Genomic DNA, 26,527 nt, shown 5'->3' with positions numbered 1-26,527 from the left:
GCAGATATGAAGGCTTGACACTTGAGAAACTCCTAGAGAACATGTCTAAGGCAATCAAGACAGAGGCCAGACCTCTGGGAAGCAACAGCACACCCTGCGCACTGTAGGAGTTACAGCAGAAAGACGACCGTGTGCCAGGACCCCTTGTGGACACCTGGACTTTGATGCTGGCTATGTGAGCTCAAGAAAATCATTCCACGTTCAGAATATTGGGGTCCTAATGGTTAGAATATATTTCATCCCCCCAATTATTTTACTACAAAGAAAAAGAAGCTTGTAGAAGATAGGAAAAAAGGAAATTGGTCTTCATTGAATAGTCACTTGGTGCCAAGAACTGTGGTGTTTCTTATATTCATTACCTCACTAAATTTATGGGGTAAGAGCAAACAGGACTATTTTATGAACTCAAAGACAGCCTCGCCATATTTCAGCTCAGCTTGGTTCACGATGCCTCTCTTCCACAAGAGAGACAGACTCTGGGAGGGCCGATCCGTAGGTTCTTCTTTATACATCCTCTCTAGCACTCTTTTCACAGGAGAAATAAGTAAAAGGATCAGGCAGCTAAGACGGAGGCCTGAGCTCCCATGAAGTTTCCTGGATAGGCCCATGGCTTTGTAGGAGGTCCTGAGACCCTGCTGCGCACATGCAGGTGAAAGGCAGGAGTTAGGAACCAAGTTGATTCCTTCAAGCTACTCGTCTCTTGGGCCCCAAAGTACCTGAAGGGATCCCCAAAAGAGCTCTCTCCTCTGTGGATTTAGGTTAAGAACAAACAGTGTCCAGTAGATGCTTAGACCCAACACCACCATGCCCAAGAGTCTACTCTAATTCCAGAAAGGTTGGGAAACAAGAGAATTCTTGTTGGAATCCCAGTCACTGGGGGATTTGGTGGGTCACTGTTTTCAGAGTACAGGCAGAAATGTAGGCCATGGGTGTTGGACCCAGAAAGACCCAAGAAAGCCCAGCCAGAAAGACTGAGCTGTAGAAATAGCAGGACAGGAGGCAACATGGTATTAATCAAATAAACTTAGGTCCAAGTCCCTGCTCCTCCACTTATTAGCTATGTGATCTTGATCAGGCTATGGCGGCATTAGTTTACTCATCTATCAAACGGAAATAATAAAGGGACTTACCTCAGAGAGACACAATAAGAATTAATTGAACTGACACATTAGAACTGCTTAGCATAGTGCTTGGCACACGGTAAATCCTCAGTAAAAGGGTAACCCTTGGGCTTCCCTGGTGGCGCAGTGGTTGAGAGTCCGCCTGCCGATGCAGGGGACACGGGTTCGTGCCCCGGTCCGGGAAGATCCCACATGCAGCGGAGCAGCTGGGCCTGTGAGCCATGGCCGCTGAGCCTGTGCGTCCGGAGCCTGTGCCCCGCAACGGGAGAGGCCACAATGGTGAGAGGCCCGCGTACAGAATACTAAAGAACATGGCAGCCTCATGCAAACCCAGATCTATCCCAGGGTAAGGGCTTTGAGACTCACGAAGGCTGAGCAGAAATATAAGGGGAGCCCCCATTATGATACTGTAGAAGGTTCCTAAATCAAGAGTACGTTTGGAAAGACTGAGATCTTCATTAACCTTGACCCAGAGTACTGCAGACCTCAAAGGGAGCCTCTCAAAGCCTCCGCACCATAGACAATTAAGTGGAAGGATGGAAAACAAAATAAATACGCGAAAAACCCTAATGCCAACTTAAGGCCAACTGACTGGATACTGTTTTTTTCCCACCAAAATAAGAAATCAGAGCCACTTTTAGCCTTGGAGAGCAGACAACTACAGATAATGCAGCCTTTCCACAGACACTGACAACACTATTTTTAATCAGATATATGAACACTTTGGTCTAGAAAGTAGGAGGGGGTTTTTGTACAGCTCTTTAACAAGAACACAATAATCTGCCTATCACTCAGTTTCCACCCTCTCCACCAGGGGGCAGCATAGCAGCATGCATTAACTGCCATGTTGACTTGGTAACTGAGGTCATCCAGGCACCGAGACAGAGATTGGCCATATGCCAAAACTGTCTGTCGGGAAAATCTGCTGCTGGGAGTCTGGGAGACCATGTGGTTAAAAAGAAGGAGAGATGGTGAGAGAGAAGAGTATTCAAAAGTACTGGGAACCAAAAGCATGGCTTGTGGCCTTAGAAGTAGTGACACAAGCAACCTTGTCAGCTGGCTCAAGGTCTCTGTCCTTGAGGCTGAGCCAACACCACCACAATAAGCAATGGAGCCCGTGGTCCTGGGGCGGTGGGAAAGTCTGCAGGGACAATAGGAGTGGCAGGATCTTCTATAAGAGACAGTCTCAAGACTCTGCAGTGGGGAGAAAATGGAAAACAATAAGTGGCCGGCAGAGCCAATCAGAGTCTCTGTCTCCCTGGGGCTCCTGGGGAGCTGTAAGAAGGACCATACAATGGGATGAGAACGGCTAAGTGTGATGTCTGCACGTCCCAGAGGCTCCGTGAGGCTCTGGCTTCACCGAGAAGTGCAGGATAACACAAACAGCTCATCACTGATGGCAAATGTTGCTGGCAATGGGCAGCTTTTACCTCGAAATGGTGAACTAAGTACTTTTCTTGTTCTCACAAAGCGTCTGTTCCAGAATCAGCCAGGCAGAGTGGGAAGAGCCTGGCTTTTGAAGTCTGATAGAACCTGGATTCAAGTCTTGATTCCACCTTTGAGAACCTGAGCAAGCTATATATAGACTCCTTTGGAGCCTCAGTTTCTTTATCTATAAAATGAGGTCATAACTATCCCACAAGATGTTTTGGAGCTTAAATAAGATAATGTATCAGAAGGATCTGATACATACTAGCTGCTCTCAGTAAGTGGCAGCTCTTAACTCCCTTTACTGAAATCAATTTAACATATCTGCCCATGTACGTATTTGTATAAGATCATTTATTTCAAGACAGCCAACTGAGCCAAAAATAGAAATTCATGAGCATCTCAAGGCTCTGTTCTTCATTACTATAACAAATTAAATCAAACTTCAACAAGCCTTTCATATGTTATCAGAGAAGAGACAAATGGACAAATATGAAAGGACAAATACTCAAGAGGAAACAGGGTGCATTTCATTCAGGCAACCATGGCTATGGTCTACCCTAACCCAAAGTCAATATTGACATTAGCCAACCAGTGTCAACCAACACCCACTTTCATTGCCCAACACCCAACATATGTTCAGGAAGTTGGCAGCTCCATGTTTGACCAACCAGAGCCAACAGTTGCTATTTGGTTAATGCTGACATTATCTGACAAATGTTTGGAACAGACCCTTTGCCCGTATCACTTCAGTTCTCAGATGACTGCCTCTCATGGAGGCTGCTGACCACTGTATGGACCTACACCAAGATGCCCATATTCCTGCCTTGTGCCCCTGTCAGACCCCCCGCCCCAAGATCAGTCCACCTCCCCGCTCATTTTATAAATGGAAAGAAACCAAGGCCAGAGAAGGAGCAGTGACTACCCCTGACCACAGAGAAAGTTCAGATTATTGAGAGGACCAGCCAGAACTTGAGGCTCAGTTAACAATCAAGAAATAAAAGAGGTTATAACATGGCCCAGCTAGGGATGGAAACGTGTCTCCCAGGCTCTTAAGTAGTGCCCTAACCAGCTGAATGAGCAGACAGTGTATGTCAGTGAGCCTCTCCTGCTTAGAAGCTCTCGCTTTCCCCTCTCCCTCTGCTTTGCCGAAACCTGGGAAGCTGTCTACCAGTCAGGCCATGGAGCAAAAGACTGCGGTAAAAGCATGGATTCCAATAATCCAAGCCAAGGTGGCACGATTTATATTACAGACTTTCCCTATTGTCACACAGACATGCAAAAATGGCAAGAAACATAAAACAGACATACAGAAAATACATGTTTCCTTTTTAGGGAATTAAAGGTTTGGTTTCCTTTGAAAAATGTCAGTTTTCCTTTCCCTTCATCCTCATTAGCCTCCTGGGACACTCTTAAACATACCCAGCAAAGAACAGAGCAGAGGGAATGAGGTATTTTTAGCTGATATTCTGGGCACAGATTCCTATTGTTCCACAATTTTTGGCTTGACTGGATGGCACGTGGCCAATATAATGTATACGCTTACAAAGAATGTATGTTTCCTGGGCTCTGTGTGTGTGTGTGTGTGTGTGTGTGTGTGTGTGTGTGTGTGTGTATTAATAGTAAGAAGGACAAGGACATTATTGATGATGTTTTGATGGGAAAGATTCTGAGATCCCAGCAGGGGTAACACCGAGCTCTCCATGAATCCCATTTGCTTTTTGTCACCATCACTTTTCATCATTACCGCTGTGCTATATGTCCAAAAAAAAAAAGAAAAAGGCATACTGTCACAATCCAAAGCTCCTCATAGAACCAACTGATATCAACTGCACTATATTAGGAACTAGATGGATTCTGAAGACCAGTGATGATGTTCTAAATCATCTGGTGCAGTGACCAGCACACGATAATATTTAAAACCGCGGTCCCCAACCTTTTTGGCACCAGGGACCAGTTTCATGGAAGACAATTTTTCCTCGGACGGGGTTGGGGGGGATATGGTTCAGGTGGTGATGTGAGCAATGGGGGCAATGGCGAGCGGCGGGTGAAGCTTCGCTCACTTGCCCGTCGCTCACCTCCTGTTGTGCAGCCTGGTTCCTAACGGGCCGGGGACCAGCACTGATCCGTGGTCCAGGGATTGCGGGCGACCCCTGGTTTAAAACATTGCCAGTCACTACTATCCTCCTCCTCACTTGTAATACTTCTCCTCAAGGATCACCCACTCTTGGGCCAAGGGGAGACAAGGAAAGACAAACACTGACTGACCATCTGAGTAAAAATCTCCCACTGTGGCATAAAAGCCAAAGGGAGCACCATGTAGGACTTTCCCTTTCCATGTGAGGGGTGGAAAATATCTCTGGATAATCTGAATTTCCAGAATGCCTTTAGTTCAAAGATCTCAAAGCATGTGCAATCTTATGTAACATCTCAGCTCTGAAGTAAAGGGGGGGTCTGTGTCCGATTTTATTATCTGATTCTATTATCTTCATCACGCAGAAAACTGCCATCACAGCAGGGTGTGGCATTTTGGGTGTATAACAGCACCAAAATTCAGCAGTGGTGGAGCCCAGAGTAAAAAAAAACAACGTGTCCTGAACCTCTGATGCAGCCTCTTTCTCATAACATTGCATTGCTTTCCTTTTGACTTAGACTCCATATGTCTTGAGAGCTCCAGAAGAAAGGTTTCAACAAAGTATGACCCAATGGAAGGGAGACAGTTTTTATCTCTCTATTTTATTTTTTTTCTTTTTACCCTTCAACATTTTACCCTTTTTTATCCTTCATCTCTCTCCTCACCCATTAAAAACTGGAAGACACCACACCCATTCGGGGGGCTACTATCAAACCTGGAAAATAAGTTTCGTGAGGAGAAATTGGAACGCTTGTGCACCATGGACTGCAAAATGGTGCAGCTGCTACAGAAAACAGTATGGTAGTTCCACAAAAAGTTAAAAATACAATGACCATATGATCCAACAATTCTACTTCTAGGTATATACCCAAAATAATTTAAAGCAGAGACTCAGATGTCTGTATATTCATATTCATACCAGCATTATTTATAATAGCCAAAAAGGGAAAGCAACCCATGTGTCCATCAACAGATGAATGGATAAAAAAAATGTGGTACATACTTTGGAATGTATTGGAATATTATTCAGCATTAAAAAGGAAGGAAATTCTGATACATACTACAACATAATAAGGATATTATGCTAAATGAAATAAGCCACTCACAAAAGGACAAATATTATATGATTTCACTCAGATAACCTCAGTAGGCAAATTCATGAAGACAGAAAGTAAAATAGTGGTTGTCAGTGGATAGAGAAAGGAGGGATTGGGAAGTTATGGTTTCATGGGTAAAAAGTTTCAGTTTTGAAAGATGAAAGGAATTCTGTGGTTGGATGGTAGTAATGGTTGCCCAACAATGTGATATACTTAATGCCACTGAACTGTACACTTAAAAATGGTTGAGATGGTAAATTTTATGTCATGTGTATTTTACCACAATTTTTTAAAAATTAATTTAAAAAACTGGAAGACACAATGATTGTTCATAGTCTACCTCCTGTAACCAAAATCTAGGTGACTGTGTTCCCACTTGAAAATCTCACCTGCCCAGGCTCCCTTGCAGCTAGGAGTGGCCACGTGAAGCAGTACATGGGGATTTACTGGGGGTGGAGGTATGAGCAGGAAGTTCTGGAAAAGCTATTGTTCTCTTGATGAAATGAGACAGCCTCAGCGGGTGCATACATTTTGCTCTTCACCCTTTCCCTATTTCTGTCTGGAACTAAAATATAACATCTGGAGATGAAACAGCCATTATGGTACCAAAAGGATGAAAGCTGCCTGTTAAGGATGCAAAGCAAGAGAAGAGAAGCCTGGATCCTTTTATGAGCAGTTGCACCATCCTTGGACTCCCTACTTCTTGACTCCCTTTCAGTGAGAAAAATAAAATCCCTTTTTAATTAACCCACTGTAGTCAGGATACAGTTATATAAAGCCAAGTATTATATGAAGGACTTCCTCATCCCATCCAAGCTCTATCTAGGGCAACTTCTCCACTTAGATACTAGACTTCACCACTTCCGGCTTACTCAAAAGCTATGTCATATATTTTCCCTCTCTGTAAACATTTTAATATATTTTTAAAATTTCTCCAGTGTTAGGAAAAAAATTATCCTTCTCTTGGTAGGTAGAGGTACTTCCTCTACCAACTATGTCCTAATTTGCTTGACAAACTTCATAGAAAAAATTCAAAAAGAAATTACTTCTGTTTTCTTTTTTTTTTTTTTTTTAACAAACTTATTTATCTTATTTATTTATTTTTGGCTGCCTTGGGTCTTCGTTGCTGCACATGGGCTTTCTCTAGTTGCAGCAGGGTGGGCTATTCTTTGTTGCGGTGCATGGGCTTCTCATTGCAGTGGCTTCTCTTGTTGTGGAGCAGGAGCTCTAGGCTTGCAGGCTTCAGTAGTTGTGGCACACAGGCTCAGTAGTTGTGGCATGCAGGCTCTAGAGCGCAGGCTCAGTAGTTGTGGCGCATGGGCTTAGTTGCTCCACGGCATGTGGGTTCTTCCCGGTCCAGGGCTCGAACCCATGTCCCTTGCATTGGCAGGTAGATTCTTAACCACTGTGCCACCAGGAAAGCCCCTACTTCTGTTTTCTATCTCCAGTTCCTCTCCTTCTACTCTCTCTTATGGCCAATCCAATCAGGCACTTATTTACTCTTTCTAACAAAACTTTCCTGTAAAAGTCACTCATGGCCTCCATATTTCTCAGTCCTCATCTCACTGAGCCCATCAGCAGCATTTGACATTGGGATCATTTGGCTTTCAGGACCATTCACTCTCTGGTTTTCTTCCTATCTCACTGGTCACTCCTTCTTGGTCTTCTTTCTAGTTTCCCTCATCTCCCTAACCTAGAAATATTTCATCCCCTTCTCTGTCTAGACTCATTGTCCTTGGTGATCTTATCCAATCTCATTACTTTAAGTATCTGCTAAATTACTTTGAAATTTCTATCTCCACCCCAGATCACTCTCCTAAATCAAACATATATATCCACTCAATACCTTCACTTGGGGCTTCCCTGGTGGCGCAGTGCTTGAGAGTCCGCCTGCCGATGCAGGAGACGCGGGTTCGTGCCCCGTTTCGGGAAGATCCCACGTGCCGCGGAGCGGCTGGGCCCGTGAGCCATGGCCGCTGAGCCTGCGCGTCCGGAGCCTGTGCTCCGCAAATGGGAGAGGCCACAACAGTGAGAGGCCCGCATAACGCAAGGAAAAGAAAAAAAAAAAAAAAATACCTTCACTTGGATTTCTAATTTCTAAATCTCAAACTTCAAACTAAAGTAGAATTCCTGATCTTTTCCCACCTACCTCACCCTGACTCAAATCTGCTCCAACCAACCACAGTCTCCACTTTTCTGTTGATGAACGGCACCTACATCTTTCCTGTTGCTCAAGACAAACATCTCATAATCATTCTTGACTCCTCTCTCCCACACGCCTCATATTCAAACTGTCAACAAGCCATTTCTGCTCCACCTTGAAAGTATAACCAGAATCTGATCACTTATCTCCATTACTCCCTCTGTGGGCCATGCTTCCATCATATTTTCCCTGGATTACCTCAACAGCTTCCTAAATGGACCACCTGCTTCTTCTTGCCACCTGCCAGGTTGATTTTCAACCCAGAAATCAGGGCGATCCCATTAAGAACTAAATTAGAGCATGTCACTCATCTGCTCAAAACTTATTCCCATTTTATAGATGAGAAAATAGAAGCTTGTGAAGGTTTAAGTAATTTGCTCAACTTTACACAGCTAGTAATTGGGGGCGGGGGGCAGGATTCAAATCAAGTCTGCCAATGCTAAAACCCACCATCCGTTGTACCATTGTTTAACTTAGCTCTGAGGGCTGCCTAATCAAATGGTAGGATGGTACCTTACAAATGTAGTCTATGTGACTACAAGGCAATGCTTATCAACCACCATTATCAACCCAAGCTCCAGATAAGGTAGAGGTAGATGAATGAAGTTCATCTACACCTATATTGCAATATCAGTAAACTCTACTGAAATATTATACCTAGAAAGGAAAGGCCAGATGTTGCCCTCCACTTCTTGAGAGAGAGAGCCCAGGCTCTGAGATCAAAGGCCCAGGCCAGGTCTAACCCAGAAGAGCATCAGCCTTGGAACTTGTGTGAGAAACAAGCGAGTGGGAATTGGGGAAAAACAGAAAAGCCAGGAGGAACAGTGGCGAGTGTGAAGCACCAGCCAGCAAACCTCCACCCCAACCACAATATTCGTGTGCAAGTCTGGGATATAATTTTCATCTTGGATGCCTTTCATATGGCTCTGCTCCCCACAGCCAGCCCCATTCAGAGGATTAGAGAACAGGGACAGACATGAGGAGCTAAAGAACCACAAAAATCTCTGTGAAACAGGATTCCTGGCTTGGAATCACAGTGACCAGTTATGTGTACAAGTTACGTGGACAGATGTGAGTGCATACACACACACACTCCCTTAGATTGGGGATCCAGTTCGGTTTCAGAAGTTAAAAAAGCCAGAAGTTAAAAAAAAATAATTTATAACAACCCCTCCCTACCATGGGAATAAATAATGACCAGCTAGGGTGCCCCCAAACCAGAGGAAGTCTTGAAGGGAACGTGAGCTTTTAGGGGTGTCTCTGTTCCACTTAGGGCAGTGAGCTCTCAGAGTCTATAAGAAGGGATCAAAGGGAGGATGCTAATAAAGTAGCCCACCACTTCCCGGCTTCTCGGAGACTCCGGGTTCCCAGGTAGAATTTTAAGGACAGTTAGGAATTTGAAGACCAGTTCTTCCAAGCCAAAACCTAAGGCTGGAGGGACCTCGTGCCAGTGACGGGAGAAATGCCTGCCAGGCATTTCTGGGTGCCAGGCAGATTACTTCAACTAGGCAGTAAGACAGGGGTTTGTGTTTTATTTGGGCAAGGGAGTAGGCAGAGGAGCTTTCGCGAAGATGCCTCTCAAAAGGCCTGTAGACCTTGCCCCAGGTCCACCAGGAAGAAGGGACTTCTAAGGAAAAGGCAAGAATTATTTTGCACTTGAACATGAGTGTTTCTCCGAGCCCTGCTGATTTCTGCACTGTGAGGAAGGAGCTGCATATACTGGCCATCAACCTCCATCCCAACTGTACCAAGAAGAGCCACAGGGGAAGAACATTTGGTAATTGTTATTGTCACTGAAACATATTGCTACCTAGACTACAGTCGTGGGCTGAATCCCTCTAAGAACAGGTCAGTGGCCCCGTGGAAAAAAAAAAATTCTTTGCCCAAACTGCAGCCGTGGGAGGGGAAGAGAAAAAGAGGGGGAACATACACCACAACACATCTTCACCAACCAGAAAACAACATAAAAGTCATGACCAACTAATTTATGGCCACGCCTGGGGAAAAAATAATGAATTTTGCAGCATTCCTCACAAAGGGACACAAGGTCTTCACAACTAGCAAATATTGAAAAGGAAGTTGGGAAACTCAAATTATAGATCCTTATGGAAAAGGTTTTATTCACACATATAACAAATAACTGTGTAGTGCCTACGATTCTAGCTGCTGATATCGAGGCACCATTCTAGGTGCTAGAAATATAACAGTGAACAAACCAAGCAAAATCCCAGCCCTTGGAGTTTACATTTGATTGAAAACAAACAGACACCAAATAGAATGTCAGATGAGTGCAGTAGATTAAAAGGAAGGCATACAAGAGGATGGGAAGTGTGCCAGGGTGAGGAGTTGTAATTTTCACTGAGTAGCTGATGTTTGAGCAAAAATCTGAAGGAGCTGGTGAGGTAAGTGAGCCTTACCACTACCTGTGGGAAGAAGCTTCCTGGCAGAGAGAACAGCAGGTGCAGAGGCCCTGGGGTAGAAGCAGGAAACAGCATGGAGTCCAGTGTGGCTGGATGATGTGGGCAAGGGGTAGAGTGGTAAGAGCTGTGACTGGAGAAGTTATGGGGGAGAGGCTAGATAGGCCACAGAGGACCTTGCAGATGACAGTGGGGACTTCAACTTTTCCTCCGGAAGTCAGTGGAGGGTGTTTTGCAGAGGAGTGATTTGCCGGATGAAGGTTTTCTTTTCCTTTTCAGTTTATTGAGCTAAAATTCACATAACATATTTCAAAGGGAACTATTCAGGGGTATTCAGTACCTTCACAGTGTTGTAAAAGCACCACCTCTATCTCATTCCAAAACATTTCCATTACTCCAAAATAAAACCCCTTAACACATTAATCAGTTTCTCCTCCCTCCATTCTCCCCTGCCCCTAAACGTGGGCAACCACCAATCTGTGTTCTGTCTCTACTGATATACCTATTCTGGACATTGCATATAGATAGAATCATACAGTATGTGTCCTTTTGTGCCTGGCCTCTTTCACTTAGCATGTTTACTAGGTTCATCCACGTTGAAGCATGTGTCAGTATTCCATTCCTTTTATGGCTAGGTAACATTCCATTGAATGGATATACCACACTTATTTATCCATTCATCTACTGATGGACATTTGGGCTGTTTCCACCTTTTGGCTACTGGGAATGATGCTGCTATGAACATGCATGCCCATGAACTTGACTGGGTTCCTGTTTTCAATTCTTTGGGGTATAAGGATGAAGTTTTAATGGGATCACTGTCAGTGCTGTGTTGAGAGCTATGTGTAGGGAGGGGAAAGTCAAAAGGAGGAAAGCCAATAGGAGGTTTTTTTAATACTCCAGGTAAGAAGAGACAGACACTGAGAAGAAGTGAGCAGGAGACAGGGGAAAGAACAGGAAGGTGTAGTGGACGCCAAGTGAAGGGAATGTTTCAAGGAAACAGGTGGGATGAAACCCATCCAGTACTGTTGACAAGTCCAGGAAGATGAGGACTGAGCACTGACCACTGGGCTTGGCAATGTGTTGAGGGAGGGTGGATGGCCGGGGGAGGGGTGCAGTGGAGTGGGGGACATGGGGACACAGGGGTAAACAGCTCTTTCAAGGAGTTTTGTGAAATAGCACAGAGAAAGGGAGTGATAGCTGGAGGGGGATATAGGGTCCAGGATGGTTTCAATGGGAGTAATTATGGAATGTTTGCCCACAGGAATGGTGTGATATGAGGGGAATCTTCAGGATGGACGTCAGAGGTAGGGGAGACATGCTGGAACAACATTCAGCTGAAGGAGTGGGTATCCCATGGGACCCAGCACACACATGGAGTAAGAACTGGCCTTAACTTAGAGCGAGGTAAGCCCCCTGGGTGCTATAGGTAGAATTCTTGCAAAGTCATACTGAAAGGAGCCCAAGTCTGGACCACTCTGGATTGTTTGATCTAATCAAAAGCAGAGCCAAGCTTAAGTCAAAACCACATAAATCAAAGCACTAATGTTTGGCAGTGAATATGCCAAGTAATTTTCCTTTTTTTTTTTTCTTAAATGGGACTTTTGAGGTAACTTTTATTTTGACTGACTGCTTGGTTGATTAAATGACAATTGATAAAAATTGGCCTTTATTAATTTTTTTGCAATTATAGTTTCTTTTTTTAATTTAATTTAATTTAATTTTTATACAGCAGGTTCTTATTAGTTATCTATTTTATACATATTAGTGTATATATGTCAATCACAATCTCCCAATTCATCCCACCACCACCACCATCCCCCCTCCCCACTTTCCCCTCTTGGTATCCCTACATTTGTTCTCTACATCCATGTCTCTATTTCTGCCTTCCAAACCAGTTCATCTGTACCATTTTTCTAGATTCCACATATATGTGTTAATATACAATATTTGTTTTTCTCTTTCTGACTTACTTCACTCTGTATGACAGTCTCTAGGTCCATCCACGTCTCTACAAATGACCCAATTTCGTTCCTTTTTATGGCTAATATTCCATTGTATATATGTACCACATCTCCTTTATCCATTCGTCTGTCGATGGGCATTTAGGTTGCTTCCATGACCTGGCTATTGTAAACAGTGCTGCAATGAACACTGGGGTGCATGTGTCTTTTTGAATTATGGTCTTCTCTGGGTATATGCCCAGTAGTGGGATTGCTGGGTCATATGGTAATTCTATCCAAGTAATTTTCCTTTGCCTCAGATTTACACTTCTTGTGATGCTCTTGGGCTAATGTTAAAGCCACAGTCATGAATGGTGGAGCAGCTGGCTCAAGAGTGAGCGGAGAGACTGGATAAACCAAGCCCTGCACCTCACACAACATGCAAAATACTGAGGCCTTAGGAATGGCTTTGAGAGAGATTGCTACTGTCTCAGTAGGATTGCTAGTAAATATTCCCACATCTACTGCAATATGTACAAACAGGAAGTAAGGTGGAAGGGATGCTAAATGTCTTTTTATAATATAATTTAAAGGGAAATGATAGTGTAATGGGAAGAGCACTGAAAGGCATGAGTTTGAGACCCCACTCTACCACTTACTATCCGTGTGACCTCAGTCAAGCTAACTAATTCTCTGAGCCTGAATCTCTCAACTGAAAAATGGGGTTAATGAAAACCACGTCACCAGTTTTCAGCAGCAAATGAGGGGATATCACTAAAAACAGTTTGTAAAACAGTCCACGTACCAGGTTTTATGTACATGTACATAGCCTGGTTTTGGCTATCTAGATGTGCTTCATATTTTTATGAAAAATTTTGAAAGCTATTGCAAAGACCCTATGACAGGCAACAAGAATCTCTAGAAGGGAGCCATGCTTTCTATAAACTGGACCCAAAGTCGAAGAACAGGACAGAGAGAAATCCCCAGCAGCTCAGGTGTGTGGCCTCTTCAAGAGCCTAGGCTCATTACCTCATCCCTGGCTAAGCCACCAAAGGCTCACCAAGAGCTACCCAGAGACGGATCTCCTGTTTCATCATTTACCCCCATTACCTCTTTAAGCACACTGCAGTCCCTTGGAGGGTTTGAGACAAAAGAGGGTGAGATACTCTGGACTCTCAATTTGGAGACTGGCTCCAGAGGGTGTTACCTGTCCCAGTGCTGAGAGCAGGGCCACATGGGAATACCCTGCTGAGAATCAGCTTCCCAAAGGCCTGTTTGTGTTTCCATCCCCGCACTAGAGATTGCCGGGTCAGAGTTCAGCAAACTAATAGAATAAACGTGGGAACTGTCCCTGCACCAAAGGACATCAGGATTTCAGCCCCACTAGACACCTCCCCAGGCGACCCTCCAGATCAGCACTGCCCAACAGAACTTTCTGCAATGATATAAATGCCCTATATATGTGCTATCCAGTAATGGTGGCCATGAGCCAATTTTACATGCTCCTAGAGAAAGTATTAAGATGCTTGAAGGTGAGGCAAAAGCAGGAATGTGAAGCCCCTGGTGTGTTCTTATTCACAGTTGCATCCTGCCCCCTCAACTACGTGGCATGGCTTCTGTCCTCTCAGCAAACTAAATCCTGCCCGGCCTTTAAGGGTCAGCTCATGCCTCAAACACCGCTATGAAGTCATCCTTGCCCATTCGGCGCTCTCTGTGGCTCATGTGGGTACACTGAAAACAAGAGCTACAGAAACTCACAGAAGACTCAGGAAACTTCCAGTTGGGGACAATCAGGGCAGTATTCTCCAAAGAAATGATGACTTAAACGAGAACCTTAAATAATAAGTAGAAAACCTGAACGGCCTGTTACAGTGTCATACGTGCCAAATGGAGACTCTAGAGTGAGTTGGGATGCAGAGACAAAAAGCCCAAGGTGAGGTAAGCAGGTGAAAAAGTAGACTAGTTTGACTGCTACCTGCTTGGCACAGAGGAGTATCAAGAGATAAAATATGAAATGTGTGTTTCCTGCGAGATGTGAGGCTGTCTTGAGCCAGAGAGAGAGGGCCTTGAAATGCTAAGCAGAGTCTGACCTCTCTTTCATAGGAAATGGGAGTCCACACGTTTTTGAGCAGAGACAAAGCAGTGCTGTAGGAGGAACTCTGTTAGGCCAGCATGCAGGATAGATGCAAAAGAATCCTGGGGAGGCGTGGACCACTGCCATCTCATACCCCACACACTTCTGTTTCCCAGGAGTGACTTCTCCCCTTCCAGTAGTTTCGAGCCCAGTGACCCTTGTCTTTTCTGCCAGTGGAGGAGCATCACAGCAGACGCCGTTGGTTGCCTTCCCAGTCGCCATGTCTACCTCACTAAGGGAACCCCAATGTTGATGGGCAGCAATGTACCCCATTCCAGGGATAAGTCGTGAGTAATCTTAGCCAGGCAGACCAATCTCTCCCCGTTTGCCGGTGACTAACCTGGGGGGGTGGGTATGTGGCCAAAGAGATATAAGGGGAAGTCCGCTGGGGACTTCAAAGAAAGATTTTCCTCTCAGAAGCAGACAACGAAGAAAGCTCTAGTCCCAGCCCTTTCCTTCTCACTCTGGGCCCTATCTTATGAGGATGTGAAGCCACCTTGCAGGCGCTGGGTGACAAGCAGGACAATGAAGTCAACACACGGAGGACAGAGGGTGGGAATTTGGAGAGAGGTTGGATCCAAACCGTGGATGACACGGTTGAACTGCCAAACCAACACAGAAATGCATCCCTCCCAATTTCTGGTTAAGAAAAAGTCACTCTCCCATTGGTTTAAACCTACGATCATTCATTTTCATGTTTCTTGCAGCCCAATACCTACTAAGTCATAGAGTTCACCTGGGATTTGGTCCCAGAGCTGACCTGTGTTTTCTATTGCATCCTGATCAAAGCCTGTGGATCCTGCAGGACGGCCAGACGGCAGAAGGTACAGTGTTCCAAGAGCACAGGAACCAGACAGTGGCCAAAACTGAGAAGCAAGGGTCACTAAGACCAGCGGCTGCTGACCCCGTCATAAAAAGGAAGAGAACCACACTTTACCCCGCTGCTGGGCAGGTAGAAACACTTGGAAGGAAGAGGATGCGCCAAGCCAGAGGGAGGGCTCAGGGCCCCGGCTGACCCATCGATGACCACTCAGTTCACCAAGTGACTCTGTGCTGTAAATCGAGTGGAAAGATTCCGCCCACCAGCTCGGCCCGGGGCGTGACAAGCTGGGTGCGTTCCCTGCCAGACCCTCACTGCCTATCATGCTTTACGGACGCAAAAACAAATTCCACATATGTTAAAGTTAATTGCAAACATTTGCTGCTGAAGAGGACTCCATTTTTCAAGAGCCCTGGGAGATCTGGTTACACCGGTGGCTGAAGCGTCAACCAGCCTCATTCACTCATCAGAAGCAGCAGGGCCAACGTGAGGGTGGCAACCAAACTGTGGAAAGGACCCTCACCCACTCCTCCCTCCCCTGCCATCCAGCCTGTCCCCGCCTCCGCTGGGCTCAAACAAGTGCATACCCCAGGCCCAAGAACGTGCAACAGCCCTCACCTCCATCAGCACAGATGGAAAACCACTGTGGGGGAGTTGGAAGGACTGGGGCTGCGTGGGTGGGGAGAGGTGATGGCAGGAAGGGGCGGAAGGATGAGGATGGCCTGGGAAGCGAGCTGGCTGTGTTCCATCGTTCGGTGAGCGGTGAAATAAGAGGCACAGAGAAACGCAGAAGCCCCCAGGAGGCCCAGAGCAGTCAGGCTAGCTTGTTAGGGGCCCGCCTGGGGATATGAGCGATAGTTATTGATGGTGTGGTTTAGGAAGACGCTAGTGAGGGTGAGCCTGGGGCTGACAAGGCCCTCAGCAGTGAATGCAGCCTGGGGAAGTCCCCAGAGTGAAGGCTGTGAACAAGGCAGGACTTAGGTCTTCCGTGAACATTCTTCTATGGCCCACGGAGAGGTGTTTACAAGCACAGCCCTGGTGGCACGGGGAGAGGAAATAGAGGACTTGCTACAGCTCAGCCTATGCACTGCACTCACATTCCCACCTGTCCCGGGAGAAGCACTTCATGGTTCGGATTTGCACCAGCCCAGCTGGAGACACAAGGTGGGAGGAGCCACAACACTGACTGCTCTGGCGCAGGTAAGAGCACCCCTGAGGGTGTGTGGGGAGGATTCTGTGCACTAGCCATCTAGGCAAGTCCAAATGTGCTGTGTCCAGCTGATGGAGAATTTCTGAGCAAGCTCTTGGAGGAGGGATGTGTAAAGCCATCACCATCCCTGAGTGACCTGTCATGCCTAGGGACTCATTCCCCCGCCCTTTACAAAGGATGAGTAGCATGTGTGGTCTAATGAAGGGAGCCTGCTTGACAGCTCCCTAGGAACCCAATACCACCCAGAAGCCCCTCCTAACAGCAAGTCCTGAGATACTCTGTGTCCATACAAAGACCATTCATCCAGCAGATACAAATGTGCAATCGACTCAAAGGGGAGACATTTTTCAAGAAAGGCAGGTCAACCCATCAGGGATCCTTTGGAGCCTGTCCACTGAGGCAAATCTCACCTCCCCATCCGGGCTCCTATACAATGAGCACCTACCTGCCTAATTCTGCTATCTTGTCTCTCCTGATATGAATGTTGCCCCCACCAAACACATTGCATCTTATTACATACATTATCTTATTTGTAATAAATATGCATTTATTAAGCACCCACTGTATTGAGTCACTCCATGTGATGAGTATCACAAAAACATAGATTGCTCCTTACGCAGGAAAGTCTAACATCTAGTTGGAGGTTCAGAGCACAAGCATGAGAAAAGCTAAGTGATGATGCAAGAGTTAAATAAGATGAGGGTGCAAGAGTACATTCAATGGATTTCTGACCACATATCTGGCACCTCTGGGAGAACACACAGGACCACAGAGCGGTGCCACAAGGTAGCACCACGTGAAGACAAGAAACAAGCACTAGCAACTCATGCTCGCTGAAGCTCTACATGCCCAAGACACTCCTCAAGGCGCCAGATGAAGTCATTTATTCCTCGTCACCACCCTGAGTCAGACACAGTGATCGTCCCCATCTTACAGACTAAGCAACTGGGCACAGAGAGGTTAAGTGAGCGTAATCTCATCCTAGCCTGACGGTGATGTACCTGCCCTGAGTCCTGGGCAGTGCACACCTGCCTGGTTTCCTGGAATGACTTTTTCTCTCTTCTCTACTTTGCAGGTCCAATTGTGGCCTCCCCTGGCCATCCTCCATTCCCATCCTCAGGACCTCTACACACATATGTATTTACACTCTCATCTTCATGGTCTAAGAACACTTTGCGCATCTACTTTGGTCTATGTCACTGAATTTATAACTATCAGCTTATATCTGTCTCCCTCACTACACTGTGTCCCTAGAGGCAATATTCCTTACTTTGGTCTATGTCACTGAATTTATAACTATCAGCTTATATCTGTCTCCCTCACTACACTGTGTCCCTAGAGGAACAATATTCCTTTTTTTTTTTCTTAATCCCCAGTACATAGCATAGTACCTAGCCATGTACAGTACAGTAGGTACTTAACTGTTTGTCAGATTGAATTAAAATGAATTGAACTGAACTAACATGGGATTTTGGTTTTGGGGCATAGAAGTCAGGGCTGATTGCTGATTCTCTCTAAGAACTGAGAAATGACCACGCTGCCCTTAGCTAATCCACCTTCCCAGAGCTGGACTCCAGGGGTGAGTATTTACTGCAGAAATCAGAAGTGGCAGCAGGACTGATGGATGGCCACCATCCTCATAAAGAGCTGTGGGACGCAGTCTCCAGCCACAGCCTCAGGGCTGCTAAATCCCTTGAAACTTTATGGCATTGTTGCCATGGCGGTCACGGACATAACGTGCCATGGAGGCAAAAAACTGAAATTCCCCTAGAGGTGAAACACTGGTGGGAACCCATTCACAGGCAAGAGTGCGTTACTTAACCTCTCTGAGCCTCAGTTTCCCTATCTGTAACATGGAGATGATAACCTGCCTCATAAGGTTGTTGGCAGGATTTAATACAACAATAGAGAGAGAGCACACTGGCTGAAGCATAGTAGGCCTTCAATAATTGATAGCAATTCCCATTTCCTTACCTGTTGTTAGAAGTTCTAGTATCTTTTCACCTTGCCAGAGTGAAGCGTTTTGGGTCTTAGTTCAGTTTTTAATTTAAACACACTAGACCAGGGTTTGTAGGAACTCTGGGGTTAATGGTGGAAGGAACCCTATGGTTTCCAATCAGTGAGCCTCCACATTGATCAAACACAGCCAGACTGACATCTGAAACTGCCACTGAAGAGCTACAGGACTCAAGTCCTCCCAATCTCAGTCCCAGGCTGGGCCTCTACCAGGCAAGTAATTTGCTTCTAGGTGCCCACAGTCACCTGTTTGACTTGGTTGGTTAATACACTAAGGGAAGTTATTCATTAGCAAGTGTGAATAACAGTCCCACCCCCGCAACAAGCAGCAGTCTGGGCTCTGCTAGAGAGAGCCCAATGCAACTGCCCATTAGCATTTGTGAGTAATACCCCAGGAAAAAATGCCAAAGGATGTCACACTGAACCTGACAGGGGTGACAGCGGTCTCCTCACTTACAGGTGACTTCTAACCACATCGAAATACCTTCCTTCACATATACCCCTGCTAGGGCCCCTCCTCTGCACTCAGTATCACGCCCTGAGAATGCGTTTTCTGATCCTCCTCGCCAAACTTCAACTCTCCGGTCACAGTCTATCTTGCAAAACCCTCTCTGCCTTTTCCTGCCCTTCAAGAGATCTTTAATGCTAAGACAAGTCCCTCTTTTTCTGATAACAAGAGCCTGCCGGCATTTTAAAATCAGACCCTTGCTGATGAAGAGCTCCTGAAACATAAAAAGATTCCAGCCAGACTGTGCTGCCCAAGAGGCAGCCGCCCTCCGCCCTCCCCCATGCAGTCTTTGGCAAAGCCCGGCCCCAGCATGCAGCCGTGGGTCCCAGGAAGAATCAGCACATGTAACTTGATGGGTAACTTAAAGACGATGAAAGGCCAGTGGCCCCACAACCATATGCTCGAACCCAGGGTGAACACAGGACTCAAAACTGGAGGTTATAACCACTCTCTCCTGACTTCGGCTGCTAAAATCACCTCGGACAATGTTACTCTACATTTGTCATGAAAAGCAAACAGATTTTTAAAGTGTGACTGATGACAGGCTTCCTTGGTTGAAATAAATTCCTCAGCTCTTAAAAGCATTTAAAAAAAAAAAAGCATTTACTCATGACTGAAGACGGAGGATATTAGTAAGATATCGCATGTGAGCACACTTTACAAAGGACGTGGGAACTCCATACACATCATTTGGTGTTGTGAGCGTTGTTGTTGGTAACTCCAACTGACAGCAGGAGAAACAGGGCACTGAGCAGTAGAGAGATATAGAAAGGTAGAGGTAAGGGCCTCCACTGAGCCCAAGATTTGGGAACTAAAATCTTTAATCAGCCAAATTCAAGGCATGCCACAACTGTGTTCATGATTCCTAGCAATGTACGGTGAGGGAACGAATAAGCTGCAAGTAGGGTGCAGTCGTGCAACAGCTCTGGGACCTATATTCGACTGTTTGAGACAGGAATGGGGGGTGCCGGGGAAGGGACCTGCAGGGCTCATTGGTAAGAGCTGCAAGTCAAGTCGGGGTGGAGTGGCCAGTTTGCTGGGGCTGCTGGAATCCCGAACGCCGGGCAGGGCTGAGTGGCAAGACGCTGGCGACAGGAGGAGGTGGGGGTCAGAAAGCCTCTGTGGGTGGCACGTCCACTCGATGAAGTTGTCTTGGCATCTGCCCATCCCTCCACTCTCCGCCAGGGCTCACAACCAGGAGTGCCAGCTTCGTTTGAGAGGGCATCTCTGCCGAATCTTCCGCCCAGGAAGGGGCATTCCAGGGCCGTGGCAGCGTCTGGGAGACTGTTTCAGGGGCCGCAAACAGGGTAACCACACCTGGGATAACGTCACTCATTGGGTCTTCATCTCACATTCCCTCTCACCGCGGGCAAGTGTATGTTTGGATCAGAAACGGATCTAACATGGGTTGTCACTGTTCCACATGAATCCTTCAAAGCACCCGGCTGCCAGGAATACCCAAGTCCTCCTTTGCTCCACCAGCCGTCTTTGGGCTTCAGATTCCTGGAATCTGCCTCCCTCCGTCCACTGCGGCCACAGGCAGGTCTCATCCTTCTGCTGGGTGCACCCTACCTCCACCCTCCACGGCACCCCACAGCACCTAAAATGCTTCCTGCTGGAATGGCAGAGAAAGAATGGGATCTGTTGTTCTTCAGGGCAAGAATCCAGCTTCTTCTGATTGGTTGGGTGACATAAGTGAAGAAATAACTAGGATTCTTAGTCAGGGGTCTATGATTGGGCATCAGGAGGTCTACGAACCCCCCAGAAATTGTATGGTTTTGTGTGTAGGTGCTTAATGTGAATTTCTGGGAATAACTACCATACCTAATGTCAGTTACCACGCACGAGTTGCTGTTCTAAAGGCTTAACCCATAGCAGCTAATTTAGTTCTTACATAGGAGATACAAACTGCTTTTATCCTCCATTTAAAGATGGGGAAACAGAAGTACCAAGAGGCTAAATAACTTGCCAAGGTCACAGAACCAACCAGCGGTGGAGCCGGGATTCAAACCCGGGGCTCTAGCGGCAGAGCCCCCGCTCACGAAACCACCTTGCCTTACTGTCCCAGTCCACATCACATTCTCAGAGAGGTCCATAACCTCACCACGTTTAACTGTCTTGGAGGCATCTAGCTATCAACATCTAGCATGTGGCTGTGCCCTATTAGTTTTTGTATGCCGAGAATCTAGCACTGCGCCTGGAACCCAGGAGACACTCGGCAGCCACTCTATGAAAGAATGAAAAGTGACGATAATCCAGGCTCTCCTTCAGTAGGTTTCTCCTGCCTTGCAGAGCAACCTTTCTCACATCCCCTCACTTCTTCCCGGCACCTCCGTCACGCCAAGCCCTTCATCGAACACAGGAATTTCCCTGCCACAGGTGTTCTCTCTCTGCCCGCTTGCTGCATCCTGTCTCTTGCTGTCCTCCCACTTCACCTGCAGTCTCTCCAAACCTCACTGGTTCCATACGCCCCGGGGCTAGCACATACCACCCGATTCTGGACTACCTCCTAGTTTGACTGGCAGTTGGATGGGAGGTGGCAGGACCACATAAAATTCAGTACACAGGCTCTTTAAGGAAGATGCGGTCGCCACTGCAGCGGAGCTTCGGGACACCCGCTCCTGTCCCTGCCTCACCGCTGTTCACCCCCACTGACGAACAAGTCAGTCAGGAAGCCGCACCGCAGCCATGGCTTTTAAAGATGCCAGAAAGACTTCCGTGGAGCCAGAGGTGGCGTGGCGATTCACCTGATTAGAATCACCCTCACCAGCCGCAACGTGAAGGCTTTGGAGAAGGTATGTGTTGACCTGATCAGAGGTGCGAAGGAAAAGAATCCCAAGGTGAAAGGACCGGTTCGGATGCCTACCAAGACTCTGAGAAATAAGTACAAGGAAAACTCCTGGTGGTGAAGGTTCTAAGACTTGGGATCGTTTCCAGATGAGGATCCACAGGCGACTCACCGACCTGCACAGGCCTCCTGAGATTGTCAAGCAGATCACTTCCATCAGTCTTGAGCCAGGAGTCGAGGTTGAAGTCACCATTGCAGATGCTCAAATCAACATTTTTAATAAACTGATAATCAGTTGTTTAAAAAACAGTTCAGTACACAGGCCCTCAGTGGGGAGCACAGCATTAAAAAGCCTTCACCCAGAGAAAACTCACCTGCAGGCCAAGAGGAAGGCATCAGAGCGTTAAAGGGGACCCAGTGCCAAGGGTCCTGAAGGTGAGGCGTGAGTCTTTTTATCTGAGGCCCACAGGGAACCTCAGCCCCGAGAGCACCAGGCAGGAGACAAAGGAGGCAGCCTCCTCTCTGTTTGTGAGGGCCTCTTCTGGAATTTAGGCTTGAGGAGCTCGGAAGTTAAATGTCCACCACCAGCTGTATGTCCTGTGGGCATTCAGCACGTTTTCCTGTGTCAGTGAGCTCCAGGCCAGAACTAGTAGCCTTTCCACTGTGGGTCGCAAACTCACCAGACTTGTCCAGTCGTGGCTGAAATCGGTTCTTCCCTGACGGGAACTCCACGGTCTGTGAAAAATAAACGGGTGTGGACTTCATCCAGTGGGCAGAGGTCTTGTCACTGAAAAGTAGCACTGCAGTCAGCGAGCACGGGCCCGAGTCTGCTTCCTGTTCCAGCGGAGACTTGGAAGAAGAGACAGAGGGCCTATCTCACCGCCCTCTTCTTAATATCAGTCACAGAGAAGTATTTCCAGGACTGAAGGGCATCTCTCCTGCAGCCTCTTGCACCGCAGGGAGACTGGAGAGATCTCAGAGAGAAGATACATGCACTCCACCTGCAATGCTGCCCTCCCTTGAGGGGAACGGGATGCTGCTGTTTGATTCGTCTATTCCCTCAGTGCAAGAAACTCAGCTGCTTTATGCCTCGGTTTGCTCTTTAGTTAAATGGGGGTCCGTGCTGCATATCCAGAACCACATCAGTCAAATGAGTATATCTAACACCCTTCAGAAGTGGCAGAGGGCAAACTTATCCTCTGATTAGCATCTCTATAATAATAAAAATAATTTGTAGTATTAATTCTGACAAACGACCACAGTTTGGGCCTATGCAGCAGTGTCTCTCCACATCAATAAACATATCAACTGCCCCAAAGACTCTCAAGTGGAGATTTAGGGGGAGGGCTCGAGTGAGCCGTTTACATGACCCCTTTCCATCTCGCGGTCCCCCTCTCCCTGGGGCAGGCAAGTGCTCGTTTTACTGCCTGGCAACCAGACTGGGACTAAGCTTGCTAAAATATGAGTGTTTTTTTGGCTGGAGTACCAGAGAGCCTGCAGCCCTACGGAGAGAGAAAAATTGAACACACCAGGCCGTGGCTCCAGAAAGGGGAAGAATTAGACTTCACACCGAGCAGGCTGAACCATGGCATTCTTTAGATAATGCTTAACAAACCCCCAAACAAAGGCAGCCAACTTAGCTGCATGTTCGTAAAATGTATTCTCAGCAGATTCGGGCTTATTGAAGCGCTGAGTTGCTTTGCAGCCAGGGTCCCCATCCTAAGCTTCCCGTTTTTCCGTGCTGTTCCCCTTGTCTAAATTCCTACAGATTCTGCCAATCAGAATTCCTCACTTCGGGCTCAGGAGGGCTTAGCAACCAAGGTAAATGGTGGTGCTTTTAAATTTGATCCTAACCCTGAGGAACAACTGCCCCCCACCCCAAAGCCCCCTGTTCTGACGAGCCATCTTCTGAGGCCGGTCCTCAGCGGTTTGCAGGCTGACCGCTTAGAGATGAAGGGTGTGGAGTTCTGGGGTTCACCTCCACGTCTCACCATTCCACCTCAAATGACACCTCTTACATTTATTCAATGCTGTCGTAGACTTTCTATGACCAGGATCGTGAAAGTTCAACCTTGAAGTTATTTTTATTTTTGGAAATGCCACTGTCAGTGTTATTTTTAAAGCCATGGCTATCATTAGTATTACTAGCATTTGTGTACCCAAGTAGAAAGCCAGCTTGATAAACTAGTAGGCATGTTTTTGTGGTCCAGTCCGTTTTTTGCTGCAGAATGTATAAGGCTAGGTAGAAAGGGCAAAAGGTATGGAAGCAGGCTTACAGATCTCAGATCAAACGTAAACGTCATTGAACTCCACTGCTACTTAGTACAGCTTTCACTCCTTCCTCTCCCTCCCCGCTCCATGTTATCCCATTTATCCTGTACCCAAATACCCCAGGATTCGTGTATTAGTTGGACCCTTTTGTAACAGTTGGTGAAGAACAGGAATTTAAGGTCCGGAGACTAGATTGGGGTCCTTACATATGGACTCTGCAAACTTCATGAGAGCAATACTTTTCCCGTAGGAGAAAGCACCTCTTCACTCCAAGATATGGAGAACTGGCCCTGGTGGCTAGAGTGCCACCAGCATCCCCTGCTAACTCTGGGACCTCACACAGGATTCTTTGTTAGGGGCCTTCTCCATAAACTCAGAATAACAATTCCTACTCTCACTGAACTTCCAGGGCTCTCTCAGGGGTGAATGGGATAAGGAGTAGAAAATATTTTCATTGCTTCTGAGAAAGATGTGTTGACTGAAAAAAAAAAAATGCACAACCTAAAATTTAAATTATGTTTTATTCGGAAAACTTGCTGAGGACTTACGCCCGGGAGGCAGTCTCTCAGATAGCTCTGATGGACTGCTCTGAAGAGGTAAGGTAGGGGCCAGGATATATAGGAGTTTTTGCAACAAAAATCAGGTAGTCGGAAAATCAAAAGATTACTATTAATTAAAGAGAAAACAGACATCTCAAGTTAATGAATTTAGCACTTTCCTATGTATGGGAAGAAGCAAAAGTCTGGGCTTATGAAAATCACTCCTTTGATATGCACCTTAACTATCTAGGGCCAGCATCCTGCTTTTCTCTCCATCCTGAATCCCCTCACAGTGCATAGCTGGGGGCGGCTACAGTGCCTAGTGGTTTGATGGCTGCAACATCCTTTGTTTACTGATATAGCATGTGACATTTTTCATCCACAGATGCAAGATATTCAACTTCCTAAAAAATTTCCAAGACTCTAGTTCTTGAAGATTCTTGCATGTGGCTTCCCTGAACCCTCATCTCCACTGAAAAGTTGCAGCTGAGAAAGTACACCCAACCCCAAAGCACAGACCAGCACCTCCAACCAGTTTGTGAGCTGAAGTCTGCTTGGACCGGTGACCTAAATGTTCATGAATTCAGGTCTGCAGATTTAAGAGGTGACCACAGCAAACATGGAAGCCAGGAAACATGTCGAACACAGAGCTTAACAACAGAGTCCAGCTCCATCCCCAGGAGACAGAAGAGACTCTAGGATTGCTGGAGGTGAGGACAAGGGAACTTTCAGGGTGGCTCCACACAGAGCAGAAAGCAGGCTTTACGGATGATGGCTGCAACTGTGCATTTTTGCATTTATGTGTGTACGGTGATTGTCTGTTACAGAACTCCCACTCAGGCACATGGACCCACAAGTGATAATACCACACACATATGTGTGTAAGTGTGTATGTGTGTGTGTGAAGCCACAATGCACTGTCCTCTGAAAATGAAGCTATATTGCCCAGAATACCACCTAACCAATAGTGTATGTTCTACAGACTTTTAAACTATCCACATAGTTTAAGAGATCGCAATGGGTTTTCACTGATAAATCAACCTCTCACTCAGGCCATGGTGATCAATAGCCCACAGTTGTGAAACCGCTGAGTGGGGTTCCGGCAGTGGATAGAAGGAAGCTCATAGCGTGTTCTACCCCCAGCCCCCTGCCTTGACACTCCTGCTTCTTGCTGGAGACTAAACCCTGAGTCTTGGGCCTCTGCTTCCTCTCCCTCCACACACTCTACCCAATTCATCCATCCATCCCCATGGTTTTCAATACCATCTACAGGCTGATGAATCCCAAAGCCCTATCTCTGACCCTTTTCCAAGCTCCAAACTCATAACCAATTGCTATTGGACATCTCCACTTGGATGTAAAACACACATCTCAAATTTCACGTGGCCAAGCAGAACTCCTTGCCCCCGTCTACTCCCCAAATTGTCCACGCGGCAGTTAGTGGGGTCTCCACCCACCTAGGAGTCACTTTATCCTCCACACCCTACCATCTAAGTCAACCAGTCCCGTGAGGCCTCTGAATCATGTCCATAGCTCTTCCCTTTCTCACTGTCTCCACTAGCACCTCCACTTCTTGCCCTCCTAAACTCTGCCACAGGGCAGCCAGAGGATCTTTTTGGAAACGTAAATCAGAGCTCACTCCCCTGTGTAAAGCCCTCTGGGGATTTCCCATTGAATTTGGAATAAAATCCAAAATCCCTACTCTGATTTACTAAACTTCCAGTCTGATCCTTGCCACCAACTCCAACCCCATATCATGCCACTCTCCCCTCCTTCACTCAGCTCCAGCCTCACTGCCTTCTTTCTGGGCTCAAATAGGTCAAGCTTGTTCCCAACACAGGTCCTTTTCACTGGCCATATTTTCTGCCTGGAACAACCGACACCACTGCCACCTCTGC

General features: G+C 46.6%; 1 protein-coding gene and 1 pseudogene across 3 annotated transcripts in view; one reads left to right on the top strand and one right to left on the bottom strand.

Annotated features, from left to right (window-relative positions):
• LMX1A (LIM homeobox transcription factor 1 alpha) overlaps window positions 1–26,527 on the bottom strand; it is a 155,788-nt gene that overhangs the window by 55,925 nt on the left and 73,336 nt on the right. The gene's annotated exons all lie outside the window — the stretch shown is intronic.
• LOC103085989 (40S ribosomal protein S20 pseudogene) lies at window positions 21,720–22,226 on the top strand (annotated as a pseudogene). The gene has a single exon (XR_457023.1). The product of XR_457023.1 is annotated as a 40S ribosomal protein S20 pseudogene (transcript).

This window comes from Lipotes vexillifer, unplaced genomic scaffold (assembly GCF_000442215.2).
Source record: "Lipotes vexillifer unplaced genomic scaffold, Lipotes_vexillifer_v1.1 scaffold1048, whole genome shotgun sequence".
Lineage (NCBI taxonomy): Eukaryota > Metazoa > Chordata > Mammalia > Artiodactyla > Lipotidae > Lipotes > Lipotes vexillifer.
This window is presented reverse-complemented; position numbering and strand designations above follow the sequence as displayed.